Raw genomic sequence first — 19,595 nt, forward strand, 5'->3', positions numbered from 1 at the left:
TGAGAGCTGGATAAACGACTTAAAATGTGTCAAAAGGAGTCTGTACGGCTGTCGATAAATGAACACATGACGTCGGTGGGAGAGGAGATATTGTGTCTTTTGGACAAACAGCAGCGTGGTGCTGATGTTTGTTGTGTGAAGCAGCTTAATGTCAGAGTGTTTGTGTTGGAGCGCCTCAGTGCGGCTGCAGAGTTCATGTGCAACCTCTTCCAGAGAGACACAGAGACACTAGAAACTCTGCTGGGGAAAAAAAACACTGCTGGGCATTGACTTTCCTATGGACATTGATCTACACACTGCAGGTATATCTGCTACACACACAACATCAAACTACACACTGCAGGTATGATGCAGCGTTTGCATTACAGCCAGCATGCCAGCGTAGTTCCCATATGGTTTCAAGGTGGGCTAAACCATATGGACCCCATGTCAGCGGCATCCACTTCAGTCCCAACTGCGATGCCCATGCAGGCTATAAGTAGCTTCTACCTGGCCCTTAGGTGGGCCCCAACTAGCCATGTTTCTGTGGGACCAAGGCGGGTCCTAACTGGGTTTGCCCATGCAGGCTTGAACTGGGTTCTACCTGGGCCCTAGGTGTACCCTAACCAACCACAGTGCAGTGCCCATCGCTCCAATTGTTGTGACGTCAGGGCTCTCAATACTGCACATTGGTGGAGGAGGAGGGGCCGCAGGGCGACCGCACACATCGCTGAACCAATGGTAGCCCACGGATGTTTCCTCTGTGGATTTACAATCTGCCCCTCTATGCCACATATCATCCGCACTACAGGGTCTTCACTGACCGAGCCACGGCCCCACTGACCCTCATGACGCTACGCCACTTAAACGTGCGGCAGCATGCGCTGGGTTGCCAGGTTTGCACAGCCTGCGCCAGAAACAAGCAACCACCTTCATGAAAAAAAAAAAAACACCGAAATGGTCCGCAATGTTCCAGGGGTGTCCCCGCGCGTCCCAACACTCCACAGGGGGTCAGTGGACCATCAGGGGGTCCGCGGACCCCCTGTGGACCCCCTGAAACATAACAAATATTATTTCTTCAAATTTTTTCCTTTTTCAAAATTTTTTTTCCACAGTTTCACTCCGGCGCTTTGGGTCCCCCAATATACACACGGCCACGCTGGGCCCCGTGCGCGGCTGGGGTTGAGGGGGGCGTAGCCCCCCGAAACTCTAGTACTGTAATATTGCTCCTGGTTCCACAGTTGCCACCAATCTCTAACATAGGACTCGTAATAGCCACAAGACTGTACATCACTGTGAAATGCTCTTACTGTGTGATGCCTATATCTATCCATCTATCCATCTATTCATCCATCCACCCCCCCCCCCCCCCACACACACACACACACACACACACACACACACACACACACACACAAACACAAAAGAAAGAAATGAAAAACATCACAAAAACTGAACTAGTGCATGTTCACAAATACTAAATAAGATGGACATGGAATTAGATGATTACCGGTTGTGGCAGTACACATACCTTGCTGTTCTGTTTTTTAAATGAGAATTGTGTCTAAACCGGAACCGTAAGTCATTTCCGATGAGTGAAAGAGCTTCAATTTCCCCTCGTCTCTCAAAACAATAATGGGCTCTCCAACCTTTTCTTTCTTTTCTTTGAAAATGCACACATACACAGAAACACACTTACACGCGCGCACAAACAAACACACACACACACACACACACACACCACCTCTCTCTTTCCTTCATTGTATTCATATCCGGGGCCATTCCTAGTGGTTTTATGCAGACAGTCATTTTATCTTCTAGACTCTGTTCCAATTTATTTGTGTCTTGTGCTTGTTATCTTCTTCTTGCTCTCATTGGATGACATTGACTTTATATACTTAGATACATTGCTAACAAAAAAGAAACAGGGAGCACTGTTATTGAAGATTTATATCACCTTTTCAAAAAACAAAACAAAAAAACAACATTAGGCTAGTCAAAGCAGTTTACAGCACTTGCACACTGCACTCTTGTCCTTTCCATCTGTCCTTTCAACCTATTTGCAAAAGTTAACTGTTCATTAATTAACACATAATCCAATAATTTCTTTGAAGACGCATTTCCCCCCCGCTCCTATCAATGTGCCATACAGTGAAATCTGCAGTCTACTTCACACAGCATAGAGTTAAGTAGTAAACTTGTCCTGATGTGAAGAGATCATACAGTTACCCATTACCTGGGAAATGTGGTAGGGTACGGACATGACATCACACACATCATTTCAGGTTATCGGGACTATGCTTTATGACTTAGGTCCAACAATCGGCAAAATTTCCCTTTGACATTGACGATTTTTTACTGTGTATGCAAATCCCATTGCAGAGAAACCAGTTTGCCTGTCGAGGTATGACCACGGTGCTCTGACACTACTCTGCCCTGGGTTCAATTTGTCAATTTGTCTGGGCATTCATTTTTATCTCCGGTGGGGATATGTTTTATCCCTGCTTCTGGTCAGACTGAATTAGATCATTTTGGGAAATGTGACCTGTCTGATGATAGGCTATTCATGTTTGACAATATCATAATTTTACAATGTAATTAAACATTTGTTTTAAACACATTAACCCTGGTGTTTTTGACAAATTAGAATTTTCTTTTTTGCTTTATTCAGGGACATGTGCAGCTTGCAGGTCAGCTATTTTCACTATTTGTAATTTGTAGTAAGAATATGACCCCCCTCCCCTGTTTTTATACAAATCAAACTGTACTGCCTCATGCAATCTTCACACAAACATTCACAGACAACATGTGAAAAAAGCCCACTGATCCATCACAGTGTTCTTTCTCTCCCCCTCTGCTAATCGGTTTCTCACATGCTCTTCCACCCATGACTATTGAGCTGTAACAATCCCACCCCTTCATCTGCTTGTGGTTCTTCAGCCTCTGGAGAGAAAGCAGAATAACTGGTGGCCCCAGTGACTCATGTAGCAGTTAGCAGCGGTATGGCACTAGAGAGGCCCCAGTGAACACTAATTGTCAAGCAATTAGACCCCAGGAGCATGGAGCGATGGCCATCTGATGCCTGCCCAGAATGACTATATACAGAGCATGCCTGTAAGATAGTTGCCAACAGCCTGCAAATTAAACGTAATTAACCCAGGATGATTAGCATGCCGTTGTCGGAGACACCCAAGACGTGTGGTGACCTCTGTTGTGACATTTGAGTGAAATGCCTGATTTGGTTATAATTTCCCCAAATGCTATTTGATATTTGCAAACTATAATATAGTTTGCAAATATCAAATAGCACTTGTGAAAAGTATAACCACATTTAAAAATATATATATTATATTAAAAAAAGAACTCAAATAATGACATTTACGCAAGAAAAGTGTGTGTTTTGAAGATTTCAAATGAACCTCCCCACTATGAAATGGGAATGGTGGGTTCCCCTGTGTACCAGCAGGATTGTACTGTACTGTACATGCATACTACTGGCCACCGAAACTCCCTCAAAAGTCAAGACGCGCTCGCTCCGACCTATCATGACAATCCCTTCCACTTCATCAGGGCCCCAGCGCCAGTGCGGCGATGGCTCGCGCTCGCTCAGCCTGCAGGAGAGGAAGCCCAGCTTTCGAAGCCTCATCACGCTTATTTATCAGTGATCTCCTTAAAGTCAGCTCTGCCTTTTCCGTCGCCCTACTTTAAAGCCACGTCGCGTTAGCGCCCAGAGATGATCTCATTCATTCACATCGGCACACCGCTGTGCCTATTCTCTCATTAAAGCGTTCAGGGGCCTCAAGTGTCTCCCCTGCCAGGATTAATGCAACCGGATACTTTGTCGACACGGATGAGCGTCCCTTATGAAGAAACTTCATCCAACGATGTGCAACAATCATTCATTTAAACGGCAGTGCATTTATGTTTACCCAATATTCCTCCTAGGGAAAGTGGGGTTAAAGAGAAAGGTTTAATCCTGTGACAGTCTATTCCCAATGTAAATATTATTAACCACTTTCTTAGTCTCCCTACTTTGGTTAGAAATATATTTTAAAATTATGTCTTTATTTTTCGAATGACAGATTTACAAGATGCACAAGCTGAGCCTCGAGATCACCTATTTTTGCGGCGAGAGTACCGCCGTATAATGAAGAATTAAAGAAAATCCTCAGTTGGTTAAGGAAGTGCCTCAAAACTTGCATATTTAGTGCTCATTCAAGGATGATTGACAGTTGTTTTGCCAATGTCAGTAATGTCACTCATCACTATGCGGTTAGAGGGTGTGTTTTTTTTTTAAATTCATCATTCTCAAACCATGTCACATATTCTTCCCTGTCAATGACCGCCCTGGCCCGTAACTCATCCCCTCCCTACTCCACCCCCAATCAGCTAGTCCTTCTAGTCCTTGGATGAACCATGTTCTGTTTCCACTTGTGTATACTCCTTGTGTATTTTCCTCTTCGAAATCGCCCAGTGCTTAAGAAGTAAGACGGGATACAGCATGTGTGATTCTGCAGTACCGCACTGAATGGGCAACATACTGCAGTTCCTTTAGCTTGTTCAACAAGGCAAAGAGCATTTGCAATATGGTAGTAAGTGCTTTGCCATTTCCTTTCGTTGTTTTATTGTTAGAAGTAGGCTACTAATCTAACAAGTACAGAAGTACAGTGTGTAAGTCTCTTTAGTATCTCTCTTGATAGCCTCACAAAGTGACGCATACCGTATACTAGCATAGCTTTACGTTTACAAAGATATACAGTACACTTAGGCATGCATGCAGATTTTAGAGGAGTCATTCTGTCTCCAGGCTATGGAAACCATCGGTTTTGATTCCAGAAAGGTCACTGAATACCATCACACGCTTCTATTAGCAAGAGAAAATATCAAGGTAGTTTCCTAAATGACAAAGGGACACTGACTAGTAGAACAAATTTAAATCTAGAATATTGGTGAGTCGTGACAGCAGCTAGACTTAAATTCATAATTTTGTTGTCCACTGGAATATTACACAAATATTATGACCAAGTATACTGAGTCATCCTTGGCTGTGCGCCGTGTTGCACACCAAAAATAGCCGATCTTCAAGCTCACAACGCATCATGCCGCAACCTGCTGTGAACTTGCATATCGGCTATTTTAGCTGCATAGCCAAGTACTGTATAACTTGGGCTTATATGACGCATTGCCTCCTTGCTATGCCTGAGATCTGCAGGCAAAACAACAGTCAGAGCAGGACCTCTGCACCTGCCCCTGCTAATCACCTACCTTGAGACCGGCGGGATACAGGGCTGAGGGCGTACAGGGCACACACAGGTGTGCCAAACTTAGTTTCCCCCTTCACCTTTCTGCTCCCATCATTCGCTGAGCCCCCTGCTTTGCTCCTCCCCAAGTCTCTCTCTCTCTCTCTCCTCCAGTGGTGGAAAAAGTACTGAAATGTTTTACTTAAGTAAAAGTATCAATACTGCACTGCAGAAGTACTCTCTGTTACAAGTAAAAGTCCGGGAATTCTAAATTTACTTGAGTAAAAGTACAGAAGTATTGGCATCAAAATGTACTTCAAGTACCAAAAGTAAAAGTACAAAAATGTTTGAAAAAATAGCCGATCTACAAGCTCGCAACGCGTCGCTTTGGGCTTGTAGATCTGCTATTTTCAAATAGCCTATGTATAAAATAGGGCTAAAGTGGTTAATGTATGTTTCGTAATATCATAATTTATATCTGAAAAGTAACTAGTAACTAAAGTAATTGTAGTGGAGTAAAAGTACAATATTTGCCTCTGAGATGTAGTGGAGTAGAAGTAAAAGTATTGGAAATTGGAAATACTCAAGTAAAGTACAAATTCCTCAAAATTGTACTTAAATACAGTACTTAAGTACATGTACTTAGTTACTTTCCACCACTGCTCTCCCCCCCTCACTCTCTCTCCTTCTCTCCCCTGCTGGCTTCTCTCCTCTCCGCCGCCCCTCTCTGCAGATGACTAGCTGTGCTGCAGCTGCCCTGGAGTGCCAAAGCATCATCAGAAATTCAGATGACTCTCCCCCATCATGCACCACAGCACAGCACGACGTTTGCTGAGAGACTTTGTTTGCGACGCAGACGTGGTTACTCACTTTTCATTCACCTCTTCCCCAATGTAAATTTGGGATTTTTTTTTCGAGATGGAGGAATACAATGCATAAGCAGTACTGTGACTTGCTGACGATACATAAGTTATTTCTTTTAACATTTTGCTTGCATTTCCTGTCATTTTGTTGATTCATTCCAATCATGCAAAAACGTTTGACTGAATTCATACACAGTTCCACATGCTAATTCAAGCCCCTCTGTTCTACTGTATGTTACTGTGTAGATTTATCTTGTGTTACAGAACTATATTAAGCCATTGCATATCATAGGGTCCCTTAAGAGCCCTGGCACACTGAAAGCGTCTGACACTCGCGTCATCAAATCACCCATTGTTTACAACAGCTGTAACCACACTGGAGGCGTCAAGTGGGCGCCCCCAGAACCCGTCTGACGCATCTTTCATAGCTCGGTTCTATTTCGGAGAGTTGCCGCACGGCCCAGACCATCCAAAATTAGATGGAGCAAGGCAGAAAGGTAACCTATTTTTATTTCAAACTTATATTGCAGTGTATGCATGTTTGATTCAATTGATTTTTTTTTTATACTGGACTATGAAGACGGTTGATTCCTACTTCAATAATATATCATTAGTAAGATGTATGAGAAGAGAAGCAGTGTGTCTTTTGTTTAATTTCTACTGAGTCAGTGTCAGTTATCCATGTGTAGTGTTAGCCTGGAAACCAGACGAATCTGCCATTGCAAAAAAGAAATGTCCCTCGGCAGATTTGGTCTGGCACCGCTCAGTTGTGATTGGATTTCACTCTCTCTGAAATGTCACTTTCGCCCTTGGAAATGCAAGTTCCACGCAGAGATTCCAGACTCATATTTATGCAGTGATATTAGTCTGGCCATGCCAGGCTAGTGTAGTGTACCTGTTGCTGCTGACCCCCACTGCTGCTGGTCTGGGGAGGGTGGCCAGTGGTTCCCAAACGGTGTGCCAAGGCACACTGGTGTGACATTAGACAAGTGTAGGTGTCCCTTAAGATTGTGTGACAAACACACATTATTATTGCAATATATACAACTATACAGAAAGTTACAAAACATTAGTTTTTTTAAATTGACTATATCAGTATTTAATAACGGTACTGTATCAGTACTTCTCTCTATATTATAAAAATACAGTATATATTTTAACCACTTTCAGTCTGATAGCCCTATACTGGGTATGTCATTATCGAATAAAAATAGAATAGAATAGTATTTTAATTTTAAACTTTAAATAGTTATTTTCAATTAACATTTTTCAAAAAATAGCAAAAATAACTGTTCTACAAGCTCTGTATTTTTATTTTTTTATTTAATTTTTTTTTTGAAAATGTGTGAAGTTATAGGGCTTAACTTTTGCTGGACTTGTTGTCACCAGTGTCCCTTGGCACACCTTTTGGGAACCACTGCTGAGGAGGCTGAAACTCAATGCACCAATATTCCAATAATCACTTCATGCTGTGGGATGTAAATGGCAAAATGACTAAAGACTATACAACAGGCTTATACAAGAAACATGCTTAATGAGGATGGAACGCCACCTCGGTGCCCCCCGGCGATTGTCCAGGGAGAAACACTTCAAGTGGTTCTAATTATCGACATGTTGTTGACTGTTGACCCTGCATGGTCTCCTCCTCACAGTATAGTACTGGTTGGTAATGGTCACTAGCATGGTTTGCAGTTTTATATTGATCACTGTAGGTGAACAGAATGTTTACATGACGCAACCATTTGTTCAAATTGGTTGATCTTTGCACTTTGCAGATGGACTTGAAAAGATGAAGTGAGAATTTCACTTACACCGGCCCTTTGTGCTCCAAGCCCTTGATAACATGCTGATGTATTATTATAGGTTAAGCTACCCAGCAGCACATAAAGTAATTAAACTAAAATCGGCCCCAGCTTTAACAGCCGCAACATTAAAGTGATGAACATGTGAATACACTACTAATTGCAACCCAATAATATGATTGTGAAATGGACCAGTCTACTTAATGAGTATTTTTATTTAACCACTTCAACTCTTAGAGAAACAGACTTGAGTTACAACGGTACTTGGATCGCTTTTTTGCCGTCTACACCAAATCTCCTGACCAAAAATAGCCGATCTACAAGCTCACAATGCGTTGCAACGCAATGCGGTGTGAGCTTGTAGAATTGCTATTTTTGCATCCCAGAATAGGGACGTTGGGTTTCAAGTGGTTAAGTAAAACAAATTAAGCATTTCTTCCGCCACTGCATGCAAGAAACTAATAAAAGCATCTCATCGTTTCTTACAGAAATGCAAAAAAGCCCAGCTTCACATCTGTTTTGCTTTCGCTGCGATTGCCCATAGGGTGATCATTCATGGATCACAAAGAGCGGATAGGATTCCACTGCGCACAAGCCATTTTGCTACACCTGCTTTCAAATTTACTCATCATGTACTTTGCTGTGGGGGAAGTTCATAGACCATAAAAGGCGTAACGTCTTAATGCACACCGTAGCAGGCAGTGTGCATGCTCTGGGAGGCAGCCTTAGAGGCATTCATGGGTGATTGAAGTGGGGCCCTTAGAGCAATGAATGTGACTTTTCTACGGTAGAGCCGTCCCCTCCCAGAGAAGTACGGTAGCAGGTAGCTTGATGGAGGACAGTTCACCATAGAAAGAGAGTGGTGGTGAATTATTAAGGGTTTTGGGGGGAGTCACTTAAGGTACTTTGTGAATGAAGGCCAAAGAGAAACTGAAAGAACACACCTTCCGCTCCACAAAAAAGCAAGGCTGAATGTGCGGTATAGGTGGTCACAGACTGAGTAGTCTTTGAATGTTCTAAAAGCAAGCCTGTCGTGCAAGGACAGCCACAGATCAAAGTGAAATAGAGATGTCAAAAGAGCCTGAAAAAGGATTAAAAGAAACATTTAAAGCCAACAACTCGCCCTAAAACACACTCTCCCCCATTTTTTTCGCGGACCGCTCGCCCCCAGCGGTTCTTCTATTTGTTTTACTAAGGTTAAGGTTAGGAATAAGGTTAGATTTAAGCATAGTTTTAGAGAGGTTACGTTTAGGTATACCTTTTGGCGACCGTTCTGAGGTCGTCGGATTTGATCCGGGGCGAGCGTGTTTTGGGGCGAGCGTTCTTGTATTAGTCTGTTACAGTTGAATATAAATAAATAACATGATGCACTCTATGGTTGAGAAGCTCACCCAGTGTGTGCAAAATGCCTTTAAACTGCAATGTTTTGTTGTTTGTAAATCCAGGCATCAAATAGGCATCAAATGTATTCTATGTCTGTCTGACATTAAGGCAGCTGTTTTTGGTGCGCGGCACACAAACAAAAGTATATAAAGACCTTTCCAGTCATTATTTAATTTCAAGCTTGTTTCCCACACTTAGCCTAATAGTTCAAAATCTTTCTTAAATTTGATAGACTTAAGACATTTTCCTTAAACATATTTTTGATACATTTAACAAACGTACTCTATATATATTTGTTTATATTTTAAAACATTTTACCATGCACCTGTAATTACGCCACTAGTGGTCCATGCAGTCTGACACTTTTCATGTTTATATTTTCAAACTTTGCCATTAATATTGTCTTCATAGGTAGAGAGAGAGAGAGAGAGAGAGAGAGAGAGAGAGAGAGAGAGACTTGGCTGAGCATTTTGTTGTGCGGCAGGGTCTATGCATAAAAATCCCCCATCTATTTTTGCGACTGTACAGTAGTTAAACTTTTTGTTCCGGTACAAAGTGGGAAAAATAAAATCTATACTGAATGTGCTTTTATTTTTGTCCTTTTAGTTGAGCACAACTATTATTATAAGTTGCCGACTGGGGGGAAATGAACAGTGCATTTCAGATAATACAGTTGACACAGAGTGTGTGTGGGATGGAGGAAGATGATGCACAGTTGCAGTCATTTTTCTTCTCAGTCTTTGAAGAATGCGTCAAGAATAAACAAGGTTAAATTCAGTCCTTTACTGATACACATGATAATGACCCGAATTCTCCTTAACCACATTAACCCTGGCGTCCCTATTGGGCATAAGCGAAAATGTTCCGAAATAGAAACAAATAGCAACCCTAAAAGCTCACAACGCGATGCAATGTTGTAGATAAGCTATTTTCAATATTTTGTTGTAGGCTACAATTGATTATATAGAGCTTAAGTGGTTAATGGCTCTAAATAAGAATAGGAAAAGATACTGTATGTTGGATATAAGGAAGTCTTGATCAGTGATAAACCTATCCCTTGTTTTAACTCGACTCTCCATCGACTGTATTCAGCATTTATCTGTATGTTTCTCCTCTATACGAGTATTGACATTTTGAATGTCATGGCAAAATGCCACTCGGTCAATACAAGGGTTGTGCACTATGGAGAAGTATATATAATGGACTGAGAGTGGTCCAAAGGTAACTATTAAGTCATCGCATGCATTCTGAACGTATAGGGTTAGTGAAATGGCTCCATTTTGATTTCTTTAAACGATTTTCCAATTTGGTGGGAACACTACAGACCAAAAGAAAATGTCATACTTTTCCCAATAGTGCACCGTGGAACTGCATAGCAGCATTACTGTAGTCCCAAATGACTCAAAGGGACCATAGATTATAATAATGCGTGTAGAGAGAGAAATTGAGTCATAATGAGAACTGTCGGCCTAATATTACATTATATGGGAGGGAATCCTAAAACGAGAGATGTGGGTGTGGCTGTGACATTTGAAAATGACTCGCAGAGATAAGGAATTGCCACTCAGCAGAAGTCTTTAGACCTCTGTATACATGCATTCTCTCTCTTGATCTAACACGCACACATACATTTTATATATCTGATTAGCTAACTAGTTAACTTTGCTTACTTTGAGGGGTAGGAAGAATATAGCGATATGTAGCGCTTTATGTGCTACACATCTACACTATGATTGCCCTTTCAGAGAAGAGAAGAGAAGAGAAGAGAAGAGAAGAGAAGAGAAGAGAAGAGAAGAGAAGAGAAGAGAAGAGAAGAGAAGAGAAGAGAAGAGAAGAGAAGAGAAGAGAAGAATCTTCACATGGGTTTTGAACATATCTATTCCCTGGAATGTGTCAGATCATTATGTGCAGTAATAATGTGTTTCCTTTACAACTCTCTCTGACATCTCTCTGCTTTGTATTATAAAATCATGTTGAAAATGAGGTTGCTGCAAGCAGGCAACACTAAAAATGTCTTTTACACTCTTTGATTTACTGTATGATGGGTAAAACCAACAGGCTTATATCAGGCTGCATTATGATACTGAATGTATTAATGCAGCCATTGTTTTTCGCATGAGACTGACCAATCAACTCCAGCTGAGATGAGCTCATTCAAGTTTGGAACAATACAAATAAATCAGTACCTAAATGCCAGTGCTATAAACTGCACTCCTCCTACATTTCTCTGTGTGTCCAACAGCAACAGAGGAGCCAAACACTGTTGCCAGATTTCGCGAGAAAATAAGCAACAAGGTCTATGGAAACAAGCCCAAAAGAAGTGACTAGGCCACATGAATACTCATAGCAGATCTACAATCTTAATAGCCTTTTAGTGAGTCTAAACTCACTAAACTCTGACACAATGTGTATCCTACTGAATGTGTTGCGTGTGGTTTTCATTACTTGCATACTTATGGTTTTAATAGCCTCAAGATACTGTATATGTTTAATCAAAGCAATTTTTCCAGTTTCTAGTCTTCAAGGCACTGCTAAGGCCTTCAGAATTCAGACGTGTGGGCCATAACACAAGCCGATGAGCACCATCACTAAAGCCCATGTACTCAGTATAAGTAAGTGTTTTAGTGAACAGTTTGTGTGTTCAATAAAGAGTTGCAGGGGGGAAATAAATCTATGCTGGAAGAGCATGTGCACATAAGAAGAAAAGGGGGGGGTGGTTGCAACAACGTTTCAATGTTATCTCAAGGTATCACCATTAGCTACAGTGAATAATATCACATGCAGACACAGGTGATAATATGTTCTCTTTTGCCACAATAGGCTTTTGTAAAATTCCATTTTGTGTACGTAAGTGATCTGTTTTCAGCTTTAGTTGAGATCACCTTTGAAGAAACAAACATCTATTTTCAAAAAGCATTTCAGGCCCTTATTTTGCTTGCGCTACATAATTAGTGCAGTCCTTAATGTTATCACTGGTTTAATAATAACACAGTATGCAGGCTATTTGCGTAGTTCCCAGGCGGTTTCCCTGCTTTGTTGTTAACAGTTCCTCTTTTCTTGATTTTCTATTTGTGATGTCTAATGAGATTATAAGTTTCCTCTGAAACTGCATAGTTCACGGAAGACATGACCCTGCAGGCATTGTTCCTCATGGAGGTGGTGTGGTCTCATCCAGGGTCATGAGAAAGCTTGTGGCAAAGGAATAGATGTCACACTTTGTGCTGAATAATGATGTGGTTTTCTCTTCCTGGCTCACAAAGAGCAGACAAGAGCAGACACACTCCAGTTTCTTTTGATTATTCACCCTCCACTCACGTTTCCACAATGATTATCACAACCTTTTTTTAAGGTTTTTAAGCTGGTATTATAATTCATCATATTTATTTATTTTCACAAGCACATTAGTTACTGTAGCTTTCATGTCCTGAGCTTTAATCATCAGAATCTGTGTTTGATGTCTTTGCAAAACGTTGACCCGGAGAATTTATTTCAGCATAGAGTTTACATAGTTAGATGAATGACTACGCTTCTACGTTTATAGAGACCCATGAATCAAAGCCTAGGATAATGATTTGTTTTTTGTTGTTCCGTTTAATTTGTTTTGTAAGGCAAAGTTGCCCTTGTACACACTACAGGTAACAGACAAAAGTTTTTGAGCAAAAACTGAATATTTGGTCCATGGTGATAAAATGATGTGTAGTTCTATGGTTTGTCAGTGATCTTATTAGCATTGCTAGCATAAAACAGGAATTACTGGAGAGGAATGGCGTGGGAACCTCTCGCTGCGTTGCACCAGCTTCTCCTCGACCCATGGCTCGACAGCCAGAACCGAACATTAATGAGCTGCCATAGCAACAGGGAACCACCTCTTCACGAGGCCCTCAAGACCTGGAGAGAAAAAAGGCTGAAGAAAGGCTGAGGAATCAGAAACAGCAGCGAGGACGAGGGGAGTGATAAAAGATTGAGTTTAATAAGCACGTTTTAATTGCTAAATTTGTTTGAGAAAGAGAATCCGAGAGAGCTCCAAGAAAGAGAATTATGCTAAATAATGCTGTACGCTTCATATGAGGGGAGGCATGATGAGAGGAGAATGGGCAGAAAAAGAGGGATAGTTCAGGGCAGAGAGACGAAGACAAAGTCACAGGGGAGAAGAGGGCAGAATTATTGAAGAGCACAGCAGAAGGCAGAGATGGCAGCAGTGCTTAGCAGCCTCTCCTCGCGGGAAATGACAAGGGAGCAAAATGCTAGCTAATTATATCCAGCTTACCAAATCGATTCCAGCCAAAAACAACAATAGCGCAACAGGCTAAAAATCCATTCCCCAGCACTTCGCAGAGCGTAAAAGAATCACGCAACAAAATTGAAATCATCAATGACCGTCAGCAAGATTGGATGGCAGTGTGACTACTGGCAACTCAGAGGTGATCAGAATCTTCTACTAACGTCTGCTAATCGCCGATATCTCGCAAACCTGGAAGCACTCCCAGTGTCTCAGTCAGAGGGAGAGCAAGACTAGAAGCAAAATACAAAGCTGCAACTAATCCATTACTCATACTGCAAAATCCTGAGTGTTATTTTAACTCAGAGTGTCCATTTTTACACTCTCGAGAGTTAAATTGTCGCTCTGGATTTCACATTGCACAGGGAACTTTCCAAACAATCTACTCCTTCGAAAATCTCACAAGAGGATAGCAAATCTAATTCCAAAAACAGATTCTATACTCTGTCATTTCTGGAAAACCCCCGGCCGGGGTTGAGAAACAATAAGCTCAGTACGAAACCTCTCAGTCAGGGGTTTATTTCTGATGACACAAACATCCGCAATCAATGGACCATTTCGTTAACACATTACCCTAGTGTATTAGTGTCCTCAAATCATGTGCCTTAAAAGGTCACTGGGAAAACGCGCACCATATGTCTCTCAGAACCTTGGTATTAAGAGCTGTACTATAGCTGTAATGTGCTCAACTACAGATGGATCAAAGAGACATCTGCCCATACAAACTGGATATGAATGCCAGATCACTTCCAAAGGGCATGGAGAGCTTATTGTTGTTAGTTTTGAATGTCACATCATCTGCATTATTAGCATGAATAGCCGAATAACAAAATTAACGTAATAAATAATGGTAAAAATGTATGTCAGAAACGGCGACTGTGTTATTGCTATAGCAGCATATCTCGAAGATCCCACTGTCAGAAGATCCCATATGTCAGGATTATTTTTGCAATCTGCCAGCAATGTGCCATGGCCAGTTTGGAAGAAAGGTTGTCTGAGGAGATAGAAACCTTTATAACCTCTGTCTGAACGAAGTCTACAAACAGTGATGGAAGAAGTACTCACATGTTTTACTTAAGTAAAAGTAGCAATACTGCAATGTAGATATACTGGCCCTCATTTATCAATGGAGTGTAAAAAACAGCTTAAATTTTTGCCTATATTTCGCCTTACACCAAAGTCCAAGTGACATTTATCAAGCGATCCTATACAGCCAAGCTTTGATAAATCTGACGTCTGAAAACGAGCGTCATTTAAATAACACGCCCTTAAATATTCTCGTAACGCCCCGATTTTACGACATGAAGAACCAGAATACGACCAAACAAAGCATGGAAAGCCTATAATAAAGAGTTTCGCCCACTCACCTCGCTGCCTGTCAAGTCACACGCACATACACACACACCTACTTGCAAGCCCAACTGCGTAACGGTACAATTTTTGTCAAGTAGGCTAGACCTGACGTGAGATCTGAGCTGGCCGTACGCTAAATGAGGGCCACTCTGTTACAAGTAGAAGTTCCGTATTCAAAATGTACTTGAGTAAAAGTACAAAAGTATCATCATCAAAATATACTTACTATACAAAAGTAAAAGTACTCATTGTGCAGAATGTTCCATTTCAAGTTCAAAATGTATAAAAAATATGGATGTCGGCATCTCTCATAAGTTACAAAGAAACTGCAGTGAAAGGTTGCAGATGGCTGTACTGTACAGCATCAACACTGATGGTTTATTCATACTCTTGGTAGCCTGTAAACATGCCTTTTTCTAGCTATGGTACATGGAGCCTTTGGCTTGGGGCGCAGTGATGTGAAATTTAAAGCTAGAGCAGAGCGCTTTGCCGGGGGAGCTTTTACACAGCTTGATGGTTGTTTCTTGTCATCTCCACCTTCAAATTGCTTCTCTTTGCTCTCCCTCACTTTGTACCGACACATTCTACAAGTATTTGAAAATGGTGACCAATGGAAACAGATAAGCAAGTCGGTTTGATATTGGAACTATGTACCCTCATTTGAAAAACACCTTTCAAACTCCACGTTGCGGAATGTTAAATCAAGAAGTTATTCACTTCACTCTTTTCCATATTTCCGTTCTAAATCTCACAAAGTTCTGTCATAAATACACCTGCATTCCGTTTTTGCGCAGTCCTGCAGCTGGGATGAAAAACAAAACATGCCATGTGGAGTAAACAAGTTCCTTCCTGCCTCTAGGGAGCGTTTACAAACTACATGCACTCAGGGAGCGTAGTCCTACATTAGCCTGCATTCAGGGACATTGGGGAATATTTGTAAATTGACTACAATAAATAAACTGGGTTACAAACAGACATTTCAGATAATCCTTATATTAAGAGTTTTAAGCCTGGAATCAAGCCAATCAGGCTCCTGGTGAATCATGACCATAATATATTTGATTATATGGAGAAATTAATGTAGGTTACCTGTGGAACCTGTGCCAGTGAAAAAACATGGCGGCTGCAACTGTTAAACTCAGTGGTAAAACATTCAGCACTTGCATGCAAGTTCGAATCTCAGGTAGGGCGTGAAAGTTTCATTTGTACAGCACTCTCTCAGAGTTACAGACCTCTAAGGATCCATTTGGTTCCTAACTATCAATCATTTAGCTGTGGACCCCCTTGAGCTGCATCCTGTGCCTCATGTTGAGAACTTCTGCTTTACAGTACTTTTAGGGTCCATTGGAGGAGAGAAAAGACCCTGAATGTGCCAGGTGCACAAACTGTAGCATCCTTCACTTATTCACAGCTATGCTCTCTGCAACATATGAAGTCACTTGTCGAGATCATTCGTTTTGAGTCTATGGGAGATTCTGGTGCTTCACCAAAGAGCGGTCTGTGTGCCCACTCTGCTGGCTTTAAGCAGTGATTAGAACCGCATTAACACATCTCAATATTCATGGCTGCGATGGAGGGAGGAGGGTTAGAGAGAGAGAGAGGGAGATACAGAAAGAGAGAGAGAGAGAGGGAGAAAGATGAGAGAGAAAACATGTAGATCAAGCAAAAACAAAAGGAAAGCAGCTGTCTTTGAGCAAGGAGAAAGAGGCGGAGATTACACAAGGCAGAAGTTAGGCGCGGGGCTGAGGAGAAGACCGGGGTTTATATCAGACTGCCAATGATAAAAGGCTGTGTTTTCGGTGCAAGCGCATGCCTGGTAATGAAAGGGAAAACAGTGGCTTGCATTCCCATCATTAGCCCTCATTAGCCCCCTCTCCAGGGGGTCCACCTTCAGCATGCCGAGGGGCCCGCTGATGGAGGGACTCCAGACACAAAGTGAAAAGTGAAAGAAAGAAAAAACGCACACACACACACACACACACACACACACACACACACACACACACACACACACACACACAAATGGAGTAACAAAATATGGGGATGCTTGCGTCTGCTCGTTGTGAGTGGCTGAAGATGTGTGACCGCATGTGTGTGTGTGTGTGTGTGTGTGTGTGTGTGTGTGTGTGTGTGTGTGTGTGTGTGTGTGTGTGTGTGTGTGTGTGTGTGTGTGTGTGCGTGCACGTGCGTGCGTGTATCTGCCCTTATGCCAATCTACAGTATATAGAAGCCATCCTGTAGACTAGTGTGACTAATTATGTGCTGCCTGAAACACTGTATTAGTTGCATGATTACCAACCTCCTCTAGCTAATTACATAGCCTGCTCTTGGCTGACCTCTGCCAGCATGATACATTGCTTCCCTTCTCCATCTCCCGCTATACCCCCTTTGTATCCTCATCTCTTTTTTTAAGTTCACCTCAACTCTCTTTGAGAATTGTGACCTTTTTTTTTTTTACACCTTATCGTAACTACCCATAAAATATGACTATAAAAGGCGTAAAAGGGAATAAAAGGCCCCTATAAGTCAAAATGAGCATAACCCTCCCCAGTTAACTCAATGAGTTGTACAATGTGCTGTGTGTATTCCTGACTGATGGTTGGCTAGCATCTTTAAAACAAGAGCTTCTGTGCAAAATACAGCAGGCTCACGCCCACCATTGAGCATATCACACCAATTTCATAAAGTGTTCAAATTATGATTACCTAAAAGAACGTTTAACTCGTAAGACTGCTCTGAGTGCTTTATTGGTTTGTTTTGTTCTTGGCAAAACTCAAAAACAAGACAATGTGTACTATATCTTTTTTTGTCTTTCATCGCTAGCCATTTTAAAGTCCCAAGATACAGTAACAGCACTGTGGCATTTCCCATTCCTTTGCGTTCCAACACTGAAAATGAGCTTTGTAAAAACATTCTATCCAATTTTGATTTGTATTTGCACAGCATGTTCGCCTGTGGCATTCTCTCTGAGAGCTTGGCAGGGGCAGTGGACGGAAAAATAAAAGTGCAGCATGAAACAGCTACACAGCTTCTTCCTCTGGGAAGACATCTTTGGTAGAAAAGATGCCGACAGGGACAAGAAATACCTGCCAAGAAGTGCGTTGTCTCCGCATATTCAAGGGGCATCCTCTACTGCTCCCCTTCCCTTTACCCCTGCTGATATGACAACTCTCGAAGGGTTTAAGTGCCTATATCCTGCCCAGATTCATGCTTATTGATTTCACCTATACAACTTGTTTTATATCAGGCTTTGGGAAGTAGCAGCCGAAACGATATATCGTCGAAGGCAGGCACAAAACTTGAAACATCTTTTTGATTTTTAACCAATTGATCCCCAGCATCCACGCATAGTCTGGGATGGAAAATTTGCCAAAAATAGAAGATCTACAAGCTCATAACGCAGAGCGTTGCGACACATTGTGAGCTTGTGGATCACCTATTTTTGGCTGAGCGATTTGGTGTTGACAGAAATAAGTGGTTGAAGTAGTTGATAAATGAATACCCTATTTTACTTTATCATATGACAGTGTCACGCAATAGTAGCAATAGTGTCTACAACCTCACAATGCATTTTGTGATTACTACATTGTTTCACCTATAATGATGTCCCCAACATAGAGATGCCAGGTTGAAAGTGGTTATGTTTTTTCTATGCGTTGAAATTCAACCAATGAAAAGTTTTAACAAGTAATAATAATAATAAGTAATAGCAATAATAAATACATTAAATCCATTGGGACAGAGGTTCATCTTTCAATTTCCTTAACACTAACGATTTTGAACATACAAGGTTTCCGCCCGATGGCGGCGATAGGCCATACTGTGTGAAGACCCACTCAAGGTTCTGCCAGCAGAGCTGATGTGCGATTGGCAACACTTCCTCTCTCCCCAGTGCGTATTATATACACTGGCCCATAATTTCAGCACTAATGGTTGGCTAATTTGATTTAGTATGGATCAAAGTGCTACGTGGGCTAAAAGTGAAGGGAATTGCCCTTACGTATGGGTAATGGCCATTTGACCTGGACCTTCTGAGAGAAGCAGAAAGACCTCTATGATAAGTGGATACTTCTGCAGCTGGCATAAGGCCAGCCAACTAGCACAGAGCTCAACATGGTACACACCATATCATCTGGCCTATTCATTAGGCAAGCATGTTAAATATCGAGTATCCATACAGTACACCATATACTGCATTTGCTACTGCAGTACAGTATGGGAGAGCGTGCGGTTCTGTGACCCTAATTCTGTGCACGCCCTTGAAAACTTTTGAAAGTCTTTGTATCACAAGTCACACGTGTCAGCGAGGAGAACACAGTGAATAATAATGATGAACATCATTACTAATGTTTTCTGCAGCCACCGTGGGAAGACCATTGTATGCAAGGGAAGGCAAAGGGCCGAGATAAGAGAGCACAAATGGAAAGGAAACAATATCGATGGGACGATACGATAACGGCAGAGGTGGCGAGAGGGAGGGAGACTGGAAAAGAAACAGCGGCCACGAGGCAAATTATAATAACCAAAACCATGAGAGAATGTAAGACAAAAAGAGAGATGTGAGCTTTATTTTTTCAGAGAGAGAGTCAGAGCCATTGATGTTGGGGGTCGAACACAATGCACAGCGCTGTGGCGGAGGGAGAGAAAGAGAAAGGCAGAGAGAGACGCAGGAGATACAGACAGACAAAGGCCGAGT

This window comes from Gymnoscopelus microlampas (assembly GCF_963454915.1).
Source record: "Gymnoscopelus microlampas genome assembly, chromosome: 15".
NCBI lineage: Eukaryota > Metazoa > Chordata > Actinopteri > Myctophiformes > Myctophidae > Gymnoscopelus > Gymnoscopelus microlampas.